Genomic DNA, 13,454 nt, shown 5'->3' with positions numbered 1-13,454 from the left:
ATTTTTTTTTTGTCCCTCTTTTTTTTTTTTTTTTTTTTTTTTTTTTTTTTCATTCATGAAAGAGCCATCCCTGTTAAAGATATTAGGCCTTTGTCACTTCTGTTAAGAAGTACTTCCTTAATGTATTTGCCTTTTATTTTTTAAAGAACTTTTTGCTGTGCAGAAATTTGCCTTACGTAGCTGATCTACTATATGAGTTTCTCATCCTGATGTCTTTGTGATCCTTGGACGTACTTTCTCATTCAGAGATCATATACTCACTGTCAGCATTTTTGAGTTTTTTTTTTTTAATATAAAAATAGAATGTGAGCTGTGGCAAAGGATGAGGCCCATGGATTTTATCAGGAGTCTCTTTCCACCTCTTGCATCATGAGGACACATGAAGTGTTGGCTTTCCAGAGAGCCTAGCAGTTCTGGAGAGGCAGATGCAGGCAGGGGGGCAAGTAGGATCTGCTACAAATCTGGGAGCAGGTATGGGTGTGTTTCGACTGTGATGTACCTGGTGTGATTTTAAGTGTTAGCTGGGAAGTTGTTTGGCAGCAGGGCCTCTATAAATGCTGATCCTAGAACATAAGTCTGAGAGAAGAGGTCTGTGTGTCTTCCTTCAACAAGCCTCAGCCGCCAGAGAAATATGGCTGTGGTCTCAGGTGGCAGATAGGAAACTAAATGATTCTGAATTAGATCTTTGCTTTGGGTCACATCTGACCAACTCCATTTTCCTCCGTCATTTTGAGGCAATGGTTTTTAGCTTGGAGCTCTGTACACCAGTGAATTCCTCACAGAGGAAGAAATCAGGATCCCTGAGTAGCAGCTTGGCAGAGGCTTTGGAACTCCACAGACCCGAGTCTGACTACACTGCCATCAGTAGCCGTGTAGTTTTGAGTCTTAGTTTTCCTGCCTATAAAATGGAGATGATAAGAGTCAGTTTGCATAGTTATTGTGAGTACTAAAAAGGATTAAACATAGCAGAGGCTCAATGCATGGAAGCTTTGGAAATAAAATGCTGGCCAGCATGTCTTTTGGATACCAGATTCTCAAAACCAAGGGATTGTATGTGTGCCAATCCATGTAGTTTGGCTTTTCATTTGCCACCAAACTATAGAGACTTAATTTCTTAAGGAAATGAAATTATATTGTGTATATATGTGCATGAATATGTATAGTTATGCCTGTCCTGAGCATTTTCTAATATCATTACAGCTATTTATTAACAACAATTTTTGTACCTACATAATAATGCGCATACCTTAGTTTGTCAACTAATTCTAAATGAGATCTGAGTTTTTCCTGTAACGTGATTTGTTTTCTTCAAATTCATGGATCTACAATATATGAAAAAATCTAACAGAATCATATTCCATTGTATACTTAATGAATTGCCTTTTTTGAAAAAAAAATGAAATTATAGAAAGCAAAAGACGTCCTAAAAAATCAGGATGGCTTCATACACAGTATTCAGGGCCCTTCTTATTGAAAACTTCAGAATTCCCCAGAAGGTCATCCTGTTTTTCACTGAGCTGCATTATTATCTGAGCAGAGCTTGCACATGTGATAATACCAACTGAGTATGTCACTATAAAGAGTTATTATATTGTTAAGGCATGAATTATTAAATCTTCTTTAAACTGATGTTTAAAAATTTTTGTCACTTAGTGTATGAGGGGGAATTAAATAAGATTAAAATAATAGCAAGCAAACCTGTCCCTCTTTATTGAGGAGCAACTAAGCACCAGCCACTGTGACAGTCTCCAGGGCAAAAAGAGGTGTGAGAATGGACCAGGGTGACAGGGAGCACTGGGGTCCAAATCCATCAACTTCAGCAAAGTGGGAGAAAAAGATATAAACATGGACATTTCAATGACACTGTCAGATTTAAGTAAAAATTCAATCCCTTCTGCCTCCTTCTGAGTGCTTTAAGGAATAGTGTTATAACCTTAAGTATTTATGAATTTGATTTATAAGACACATGTGAAAGGCAGTAAATAAAATTTTAAAAATCAAAAATGAAAGACGTTTTGAGTCTTTGCCTAGAGGTACAAAGTGAAAGTCCAGGATTGGCAGATTGTCAAAGAAGATCTTGACGACCAGTGCTTCTCTCCAAATCCTGGAATAAGTGCCCTGGATTCCTACACACCTCCAAGCAAGTGGGTGAAAAGTCCAGTGAAGAATCAAACCTAATTTTTAAGTCATCACTCTTTGTATATCCTAAGACAAATCCCCTAATCTTGTTCTGAACCTGTTAACAGCCCTGATTGCACATCCCATGGATGCTGGGAGGAACAGACTAGAAGAAGGTGTGAGAGCCTTTTGGGAACCAGGAAAAGAGCCTCAGGTTTGCTTCCTCCAAGACACTGTTTCAGTGACAAAGCAGGGCGTATAATCTTTTGTGTGCACTGAGGCCTTAGGTTTGGGATTGTCCCTGGACCCTTCCAAGTCATACAGATGCCTCTGTTTTCTTCCTATCTGCATATATTTCAAAATAGCGAGTGAGTTGGCGGTGCCTGATCAGTTGGCAGGTCTTTACCCAGTACAGCAGACCAGCCCCATGAAATGACTGAATCCATGTACACAGGAAAGTATGGTGTTTGAAGGAGAAAAACAGTTGTTTCTTAGAACACTAAAAAATCCACATCATATTGTCTGTCATACCCTTGGCAGCTTAGAAGCCCTTTGTTTGTTAGAGACTAGAATAATGTATTATGTATAGGTTTACACATGAAATTATTTTGTTGGGCATCCTAAGTTTAACGGTACCACCAACTCAGACACTGCCTATACATTTAGTCATTTCATTTACTTTAAAAAGACGAAGACGTAGTGTGGCTGCAAACACTTGAAGGAAGCCCTCAGCTCCTTGTTTGTACCTGCTCACGAGCAGCTGGCAGAAAGCTGAGCCCGTCAGAGAAAAGCAGCATTATAAGGAAGAAAGAAAGAAAAGAAAAGAGCCTGGATTTTCTGTCCTCACAAGTGTTAAACAGATTGAGAAATCACTTATTTTCACAAATGGTGAAATGGGGGTAAAGTGGAAGAAAAAAAATGTTTTTCTGAAGATAACTTTTTCAATGTGGAACCTGGTTCAATCAGCCTCACTAAGAAGTATGTATTTCTTCTGACACATAGCTGCAAATTACGCTTCGCCACCCCACCCCACCCTCAATCTAGCAGTGTAGAAACGCTTCCATATGCTAGAAGCTGGTTTCCCCACTTTTGCTGAGGGGAAATAAAGAAAAACGAGGTTGTGTAGCCAGCTTGCATGTACGAGTAAATACTTTGCTGCAGCACAGATAGATTGAGGAATAGCAGCCCTCAGAGAGAACCATAAATAACTTCCCAAGTCTGCAGGCCTCGGCTCAGTGCTTGTTGAGGTTTTGTCACAAAAAAGGCCTATTAGCAAGAATTTGACTATAATTTACATAGGCTATGAGAATGATCTAACTCTGTTAAAATAGGGCTCAAACATCCTGAATTTGGAAATATTTAAAGAAGGAGTCAATGTATGGGAGACAAAATCTAGATTCCTGGTGTCTAGTCTCTGCTCTGTCCCTAACAAGGAAGGTTAGGGTAATCTTGGCTATACCACTACATCTCTCTGGGTCTCGATATCATCAGTGAAACACAGAAGTAATAACGATATCTGTGTCACAGAATTGAGTCAGAAAAAGTGCTTTTTTTTGCCTATCTTACACTAAATAGAGGTCTATGATATTGTTGTTGGTACAGAAATGGAGAGGCAGCAGTCGCAATGCAAAGAACACTGGTTTTAGAGCCAGACCCATCTGAGAGGGACTCGACTCCACTTCCTTGTGGGGCACTCAGATTCTCTGACTCTTGGCTTTGTTTTTGTTACCTGTACTATGAGGTCATCAACTCTACCTGTTTCCTATCACTAAGACCACGTGTATGTGGAAGAATCTGATAAACTATAAGCCATTCCAAAGGAAACATGTCTGCTTTTATTTTCTGTGGGATCCTCAGTGTTTAGCACAGTGGTTAATGCACTGTAAATTCATCATAAATATTTGTAGAATGAAAAAAAAGGAAAAGAATGATCCACATATTTCAGTGTCTCCGAACTCAGAGCAGGGCCAGGTAATACATTGTTTCCAACTAGAAATCTCTGTCCAATCCAGAGTGAGGCAAGCTGTTGTTTCATCTTCTCTATAAAAGAACATGGGGCCCTTTCTGTCATTTGTCTTCTACTCTGAATTGGAAATGTAATCAGAGAGGGAAGGAATATCGTTCCATGCCAGCCTCATCATTCTCCCAAAGTGATATGGCTACTAAGCAGTACAGTCAGAAATGGAACTCAGATCAGGCTAACACAAAGCTCTCTATTTTTCCTGCATGAGTACATTTAACAACCCGTGTTCAACTGTTATCCAGAGGAAGCTCACTTTTGAAGTAGGTTCTTGAAACTGTTGCCTTATCTTGTGAGTGCAATACGCACTGGAGGAGAAAGGACAGTGTTCTTGGATTTCGGTGCTCCATTCATTACCCTATATGGATGAGAATGATAATCATATGTTATTCTGTGTAATTGTAGGTAAAAAGCTGTCTGTGGCCCAAAATTGGGAAATTATTTTAGGGGAATATCAAATGCCTGTCTGGAACATCCAAATCATATTTGCATTAGTTTCCTGATCAAAAATTTTTTCTTGGTGGAAAAAAAATTAACAAGTCCTGTCCTTGCACTTTTCATGTCTTTAAGAGCTAACAATCCTTCCAGGAAGATCTGTTCTCAATTTAATATCTGTAAAGATATCTTAAAAGGGAATAATCAAATCACCAAGCCTCCTCCTGCCATACTCTAAAGTCGTTGCAAATGGGTCCCATCTTTTCCCTCTGACCCCCCGTCTTAGACATCTCTGTGGATCTGACTAGCAGAACCAAAACATTTACTTTCATTAAAAGGTTCTGGCAGCTTCCCCCATAAGCCTGACTTTTTGAGAGGCTTCTGCATTGGCCATTGGCATAGTTTTCTTCGAGAAGAGAAGAGAGTTCATTTCTTGTCACACATGGGTTTGCACTTTAAAATGTGCCACATGTAGCAGTAATATTTTTGCCTTTTATCTAATTAATTGCTATCATGGATAAAGTACAGCATTGTGCTTAGAATTCTCTGCACAGAATAATTGCTCCAGATGTATGTAGAAAATGTTACAGAAACATATAGTAATGGGAGTTTTGACAATACTGTGCTTTAAAAGCCTTTTTAAGAATACCATGAGTATATCTAAAAAAAAAAGCAGTGTGAAATGATAATTTTAAAATGCTAATATGGGTATATAATGAAGCTGAGCATTAACCCTCGTCCATGGTGGACAATATTAGTTTAATCATCATCCTACTGTTCTATGTTAACTAAATTTATTCTTTTGTTTCAAAATACATGTCTTAAGCATGCCCTGGGCATTGGGTATACAGTAGTCAACAAGACAGGGAGCTGCCCTCCTGAATTTCCAGAGCCACAGGGATGACTAACATCGAATAAGCAACTACTAGTAAGGCTGAATACTAGTAAAAAGTAAGAAGCGAGTATAAAAGTCAGGCTTGCAAATATTCTTTTTTGAGTATGTTATAAGGCTGACCCTCTATTCCTTCTCCTTCTCCTCTGTGCTCCTTTTCCATATCAGATGTCCTGACCAGCTTCCCTGTGACATGAATCTTCCAGACACAAATGTCTTCTCACATGTGTTTGCTTCACTGTGTTCCCAGAGCATGATTCAAGCCCTTCAGATCAAAAACAGTTTAATACCTTTCTAAGCGTCTGGCCCTAAAGCCAGACTCTTTGAGTTTGAATCAGAGTTCTTCCATTTACTAGCTGTGTGATTACATAAAAAATTAGATATGTTTTGGCCTCAGTTTGCCCATCTATAAAGTGGAGGTTTATAAAAATATAAAACTCTTAGGATTGTTGAGAGGATTAAATAGATTCATCATATAAAAATTATTTAAAATGATACAAAATACACACTAAGTTCTAAGTAAATACCGATTCTTGCTAAAAAGCACTGAGTAGAGCCTTGTATCAGATATATGTGCCAAGCATATCTGTCTTCTTCGGTAGATCATGAATTGTTGGATCTCAAGACCCTTAATTTATCCTTACCTCCATTTCTAGCACCTGGCATAGAGTTTAGCATAGAACAGATGCTCAAGCAATATGTGCTAAAAGAATGCAAGAATGATGAATTCCCTATACATATGATGAACCTACTATGTGCCCAGAAAAAGAAAATTTATGTCAAAGCAATCTAGGAATTTGGCTTATGTCCCTATAGATTTTGTTTAATGCCTTAGAGAATAACAAGAGGAAACATAGGCATTATCTTTTAAACAATCGCTTGATGTGCTTCTTGGCTCTTTTATTTAAATGCATGTTATATTTGGGTCCCTTGGACACCGTAGAAAATAATTGACACTTCTTTAGATTCAGCCGTCACATTCTTTGAATGAGAAAACAGTATCGTTTCTCTTATTTTAATTATGCCAAGCCGCATGCGTGAGAGTCATACAGCACAATGCAATTTTATTTTGTCAAGTGCCTTTCAGCTCAAACTGCATCCCTGGCATTCAACTTAAATAATAAATAATACAGCACAAGGTGTTTAGGAGGTGGGGAGGAGGGGAATCAAAGGACCAAAACAAAGGAGAAAAGCTATGAAAATAGAGAATTTATAATCAGATTTCAGAGAACCTCCAACTCTAAACAGCTGTGATTGTTCTGTGACGTTTCACAAAGAAGAACTGGAATGGGGATGTGGTTTAGCAAATGGCCTAAACAATGGCTTTCATTTCATGGTAATGACACAGTTGCACTGTATTTGCCATGTTGCTTTGGAGCTCTTTATAGACTGTGCAGGGCTTTCTATTTAGAAGGACATGTCTCGACAAACAAAATGCTATCCCCTTCCATGTTGTCAGAGGAGAAATAAAGTGGCAGTGGGGAGTTCTGATAGGCATTCTGGAGTCCACCCATGTCCCAGAGTAAGAGAAGGAGAGGCCTGAAACTGCAGTAATGAGGATGAACATTTATTGATACTCACTGCATGCCAGGCATTATCATAAGTGCTTTGTGTATTCTGTTTCAGGGGATCAGCAAACCATAGCCCATGGCTAAATCCAGCTGGGGCCTGTTTTTATATATCCTGAGAGCCATGAATGTCCATATTTTTAAAAGATTACTTTTAAAAACAAGGACAATACGTTTAAGGATATGTAACAGAGATCTCATGTGACCTGCAAAACCTAAAATATTTACTTTTACTTCTTTTACAGAAGTCTACTGAGCCCTGTTCTAGCTCATTAAAACAACCCACAAAATAATGTGAACATCTATAATTCCCACTTTCTAATTTCAGACATTAGGTCTTAGAAAGGATAAGTCATCAGCATGATGACTACCAAGGACCACAAACTCCAATATTTATAGGACTTGAGAGACATAAATCAATGACGTGGACCTAGGAGGGGCTGTGACAATGTAGAGGGCACATGCCCCTTGGAAAGTACAGCTGCATTTCTTCATGAGTAGGTGTTTCTTCAGCATACTGACTTCTTACCTTCGGGTGTATAAAAAATGATAAATGCTTGAGGTAATGCACACAGCATTATCCTGATCTGTTCAATATACACTGTATGTAAGTATTGAAATTTCACAAATATATACACTTGTTATGTGTTAGTTAAAAGTAAAGAGGCAACTATAATGCAGTTCACACTAGTGGTGGCTCAACAATAATAGTCCATCTTTCCTGATCTTTCAAGAAGGGCCAGGAAATCAGATTTTTTAATTTAAAATCCTAAATTTTATTTATTTATTTATTTTGTAGCGGAGATTGAACTCAGGACCTTGCACTTGCAAGGCAGACAGGGACACCACTAAGCTAAATCCCTGGCCCTAAAATCATAAATTTTAAATACTAGCGACTGATTACAGTTTTAAGTGCTTGGCAAATTAAGCCAACCAACCTAGTAGGCTGAAGGCAGCTCAAGAGTGTACAATTTGAAAATTCTGCATTTATTTTTGTTTCTTTTAATGGTACAAATTTTTTACTTTACAATGAGAAAACTGACGATTTGGGAGGAAGGGTGATTTATCTAAGATCAAAGAGCTAGAAAAAAAAATGTAAGTCATTTGACTTTACATTTGAGTGTCTACTGAGCCTTTTCCTGATTCTAATAGGTAGAATGTGTGGTTGATAAGTAGGAATATTTTTTTCATAGATTTGTCTAAACCTCTATTAGAAGATAACAGAATTTCAGACCACTGAAATATACACCTTAAACATCATCTAGAGATCTATCCTTCCTCCTTATTACAACAGAGAAGCATGATAAGTAAAAACAGAGAAGGGTCTTCAGCCTTAGTTCTAACCTTACTCTGATGCTTTCCCTTGCTCCATGATGAAGTTGGAATATCTGAAGTACCTCTTCAAAGTCTTTTTAACTATACATTGTGTCATACCCAGAATATGGCTCTAGTTAAAACTGAGATTCACACATGGCTGCATGTATTTGGTGAGTTAATGGACCATCTTCCCCTTTTCTCCCAGATTAGAATCTGGCTTCAGTGAACATGCTCGCAGGGTGGTAAATTCTAGGAGAGCTGGCCCAGAGGCCAGTGAGAAGAAAGAGATACTCGAAGACAGATGTTATACTTCCCTAGGTCAGCAAGGCTACAGGGAGCAGCAGACAAAGCTCCTTTCACAGGGGACCCTCTGAAATCTAGAGTACAAGTGAGGCTGCCTGGAGTCCAGGTGACTCTGATTGGGAGATGGGTTTCTTTTCACTTCTTCAAGGAACACAATTCTGCACAGGACCAAAAGAGGAACTTGTTGCCTTTCCGTGCCTATAGGTCTTGCATGTTTGCATGTCTCTAACACTTGAGAGCTTGAACTCCCAGAGTAAAATGTTCTGAAAAGTCCCTTGAAGTTGTGATAATGTGACTGCTCCCTTCAAATGACTTCAAAGGTGTCATCAATTAGTGAGAATTTGCTCCAAAGCCATAAAGAGGACTGTGATTGAGTATGAGATATTCTGGGGGCTCCTGGAATAGAATGTGGTGGAGAAGGGAGGGTCCACCATTCTGGTTATGCACATACTATAGCTGTTTTGGGAGCAAAACAGCTAGTTGAGTAAATCACTGTTCTTAAAATGTCATCTGTACCCTAGGGAAAGCAGAGAGACCATGTGGCCATTAATCTTGATTTCTCAATTAACTGGATTAAGAAATACCTAGTAGATTAGTAAAATATGCTTCTGGGTGTGTCTGAGCGGGCCATGATGGTGCAACTTTGGGCATGATATACAGTGCCTAGCTTGGTCCCCTCCAGTTCTGTTCCTCTGCTCTGCTCTACAGATGCAATGAACTAAGCAGCTTTGCTCCGCTACACCCTTCCTTCTTGATGTTCCTGCCATGAAACCAGCTGACTATGATTGATTCCCCACAAACCATGAGCTAAATTAAACCTTTCCTTCTTTAAGTTGTGAGTGTTAGGCATTGTGTCCAATAACAGCAAAAGTGACTACTACAGAAAATTGACACCAGAAGTTGTGTTGTTTCTGTGACTATACCTGACCATGTGGTTTAGGACACTTTGGACTGGTTTGAGGGAATTCAGTAAAATTTAAAGACTTTGGCTACAGAAGTCCTAGAATGATGTAAACAGATTTTGATAGGTGATTCTAGTCAGAGTTCAGAAGATAAGAATGCTGATGGGAATGTGGACAGTAAAGGCCAGGCTTAGGAACAAAGGCTTTATTAAGAGTTGGAATAGAGGTCATCTATGATATATTCTGGCAGAAAATTTGTATATATTTGACCAATGTATTGAGACTTTGTGGAAAACCAAGATTAAGGGTGGCAGACTAATTAATTTTGCAAAGGAAATCTCAAGACAACTTAATGTTCAGGCTATGATATGGGTACTGTGGGCTGTAAAGTGAAAATTGGAGGTAAAAAGCAGAACAGAAAAATTTGAGAAACATAAATTTTTCACTAGAAGGAACCATCTGTAAAGTTGTATCCAAAAGAAGTGTGGGTGCTAAAGAAAAAAAAGTGCCATTAAAAAGAAGCAAAGTACTTCATGCCAGGATAAGAAGAATGACATCTTGAGGGTATTTCAGAAGTCATCAATCCATGGCAGAATCAAGGATGCAAAAGTGTAAACAGTTCGCTTGAGAAAAGAAACCCTGGGACTCCTCCTCTAGAAGGAATTCCTAGGGAATTGGTCACTCAGGATTCACTTTACAGTTCTCAGCCATCCAGGCATTCAGAGGCTGCTGTAGCCATAATCCAAAGGGCCCCAGCTACTGCCAGAGTTAGAAGCAAACCTTGGCATCATCTACATGATGCTGGGTTTACCAGCTTGCATAATGCAAGGGCCATCAAAAAGATTTATATGCAGATTTCAATGGAAGACCTGAAAGGCCAGGAAAAGAGCCCCTGACAGAGTAGTGCATGACACTATAGAAATGAAACCAGTGATGCAGTGGAGATCCTGGGAGGTTGGAAATGCCAGGAATATCTACCAAAGAAAGCTACAGCCTAAGAGTGAAGCCAGACTAAGAGAGAGGCTATATGTGTTACAAATAAGAAGATCATAGGTTTGGGGCTGCCTGGGTTTTACAGAACTCATATCTCACCATCATGACCCCCAGATGCCATGCACAGAGGTATAGAGCTTCATGTTTGTAATGCTTGATTTCAGTTTTGCTTTGGCCCAATTCTTTCCTATGCCCCTATTCCCTCTTTTTGGAATAGGAGCATTTAGTTCAAGCCATTATATCTTGGGATTATGTGACTTGATTTTTATTTTTTACAGAGGTTCACATGTAAGAATTTGCCTTGAGTCTCAGAGGATACTTGCATTTGGACTTTTATAAAATGCTTAAATGGTTAAGCCTTTGGGAAGAGATTATTGTGTTTCTGGTTTTATTTGGGATAGTTATGTTAGGCAGAATTATGAACTTGCTATTGTCTTTATTTGGAGATTAAATATGGTTTAAAGAGATGTACTTGGGTGTGAAGTTGACAAAGGCTATATCGCAGCCATTAATCCTGATTTTTCAATTTTATAGGGTTAACAAAGACCTAGTAGATTAGTGAAACACACTCCTGAGTTGTATGTGTGGGTCATTGAGGCATGACCTTGGGAACCTCGTATGGTTTCTTGTTCATTCCTCTTTGGTTCTTTCACCTTGCTCTGCTTCCCAGCTGCCATGAGCCAAACAGCTTTGCTACATCACACCCTTCTGTGTTGGAGCCTGCAAAACATGTACTGAATCTCCTGAAGTGGAGGACTTGAGATTAAACCCTTATTCCTTTAAATTGTAAGTGTCTAGTATTATGTCTCAGTGACATGAAAGCTGAATAATAACAATCCTCTTCAAGAGACCACAGTCTGGGGACTTACTACTCAAAGTGTGGTCCCTGGACCAGCATCATCTAGGAACATGTTGGAAATGCAGGATGTACCCCCCCCATATCAGGCCTGCTGAGCCAGGAACTGCACTGTAATGACTCTCTGGTGATTTGTGAAAATATTTAAGTTTGAGAAGCTCTTGGAATTCTAAACTGTGACTGCCGTGTCTCTCTTTATGTGACATTGACTAATGCAGTTAACATCTCTGTATTTCAACTTGCACATTTCTAAAAACAAGATAAGAATGGTACATATTCATAGAGGTATGCTTGATTGAGATAACATGGAAGCACATTCATTGACACATAATAAGCTCCTAAAAACATGAACAATTATCATGCCATCATTATCATTATCACTTTCATAATCCAAAACTTACCATCAAATATTTGCAAAAAGGGAATTTCTCCTTCCCTGTTGCCCTTTTCACTTTCCTCAATAACCCAATGAGTTCCTTTCCCACCAACACTGATAGATTTCATAATACAAAAGTGTGAAACTACCCTATATTGATATTCTCAAAGGAGTAAAAACTAAAAATACATATCAGACATTAACCCAGTTATCCTCACAACAACCAATAAGGCAGAAATTGCTGTCCATATTTTAAAGATGAGGACATTGAGACTCACAAACTCAGCTGCAGCCTTGAGAACAGTAAAGAGTGGAGCCATAGTACTTCTTAGGGAAGGAACTGAAGAGCTTGGCAGTGGCTGATTAACTTTTAAAGAGCTGGCCTTGAAAAGGAGTATGGACTTCTTTTATTCATGGGGGTTAAACACAATTGGACTTCTGCTCCTTCTGTACCATCTACTAAGATGAGAGAGATGATAAAAAGGAACAAAACCACAAAAAGCCAAAAGAGCTGAAGAGGAGACAATAGCACTTTATAACAATGAAGTAAATGGAGGAGAAATCATTGACACAAAGAGTGAAACCAGAGCTAGCAGCAGGGAAAGTCCAGAAGAGTCTGATAGTAACTACAGAGTCCCAGAAAAGTTCAGAAATGAGAAGCTTAAGGCACTAGGAGTCTGGGTAGGATTAAAAATGGAAAGATTTATTGAATATCTTAAGATTTCCTCCTCTTCCATCCTGTTCTCTTGAATTTCTGCTGCCTCAACATACAAGAAAACAACTGTTCACAGCACCTAAACCCACATGAGTCCAGAAAACTCTAGACCTGTGGGAAACAACAAAACTAATGATGGCTATAATATGAGGAGAAACAGACAGGAAAAGTAAAGAAAATCTGTACAGAACAATACTACCTTCCCATCCCTTCCCCCACTAGGCATATAGAAAACCTTAGAAATTCTTGTCCTCCCCAGGAAGAGGCTAGAATAGTCCTTTCTGGTAAAACTCAGGGCCATTAAGAAAGGACTTAAAAAAACTGTTGCAGAATTATCACTGAAATCCTACAAGGAAGCCAATCAACAAGTCTAGCTCATATGTTTTGAAATTTTTGAAATTTTCAATCAGTTTTTAGCTGAAAATTCATGGATAGCCATAGACAATTACTATCTGAGCAAGTCCTCAATATGGAAAAATAAACACAAAAATAAAATAGTGCAAAAGCCTCAGAGGGTATTGAGATAATGAGAGAAATAGAACAATTTACAAAATATACCATTAGTATCCTTACAGATATTACAAACATGAAACAAGGAAGTTCTTTAAAGAGAAATATTCAAACAACTAAAATAGGCTCTTAAAATATAAAAATATAACAGGAGAAATAAAAATGGCAAATGAAGGGTTAGGAGGCAAAGCTGAAAGAAATCTCCCAAAAGTAGAACAAAAATATAAAAAATAGGAAAGAAAACATTTAAAAATGAGGAGCAGTCTTAAAAGGTCTCATATTTGAATATGAGGTATTTTCAAAATAGAAAACAAGGAAATCATCAATAAAATAATTTTTTAAAATTCCTTAAAATTTTTAGAGTTTGGGAGGCTGAGGCAGGAGGATCGCTGTGAGTTCAAGACCAGCCTGGGCTACACAGTGAGTTCCAGGTCAGTTTCAACTACCTG

Source organism: Fukomys damarensis, unplaced genomic scaffold (genome assembly GCF_012274545.1).
Source record: "Fukomys damarensis isolate Sample0158 unplaced genomic scaffold, DMR_v1.0_HiC HiC_scaffold_16, whole genome shotgun sequence".
Lineage (NCBI taxonomy): Eukaryota > Metazoa > Chordata > Mammalia > Rodentia > Bathyergidae > Fukomys > Fukomys damarensis.
Note: the sequence above shows the minus strand (reverse complement) of the source record.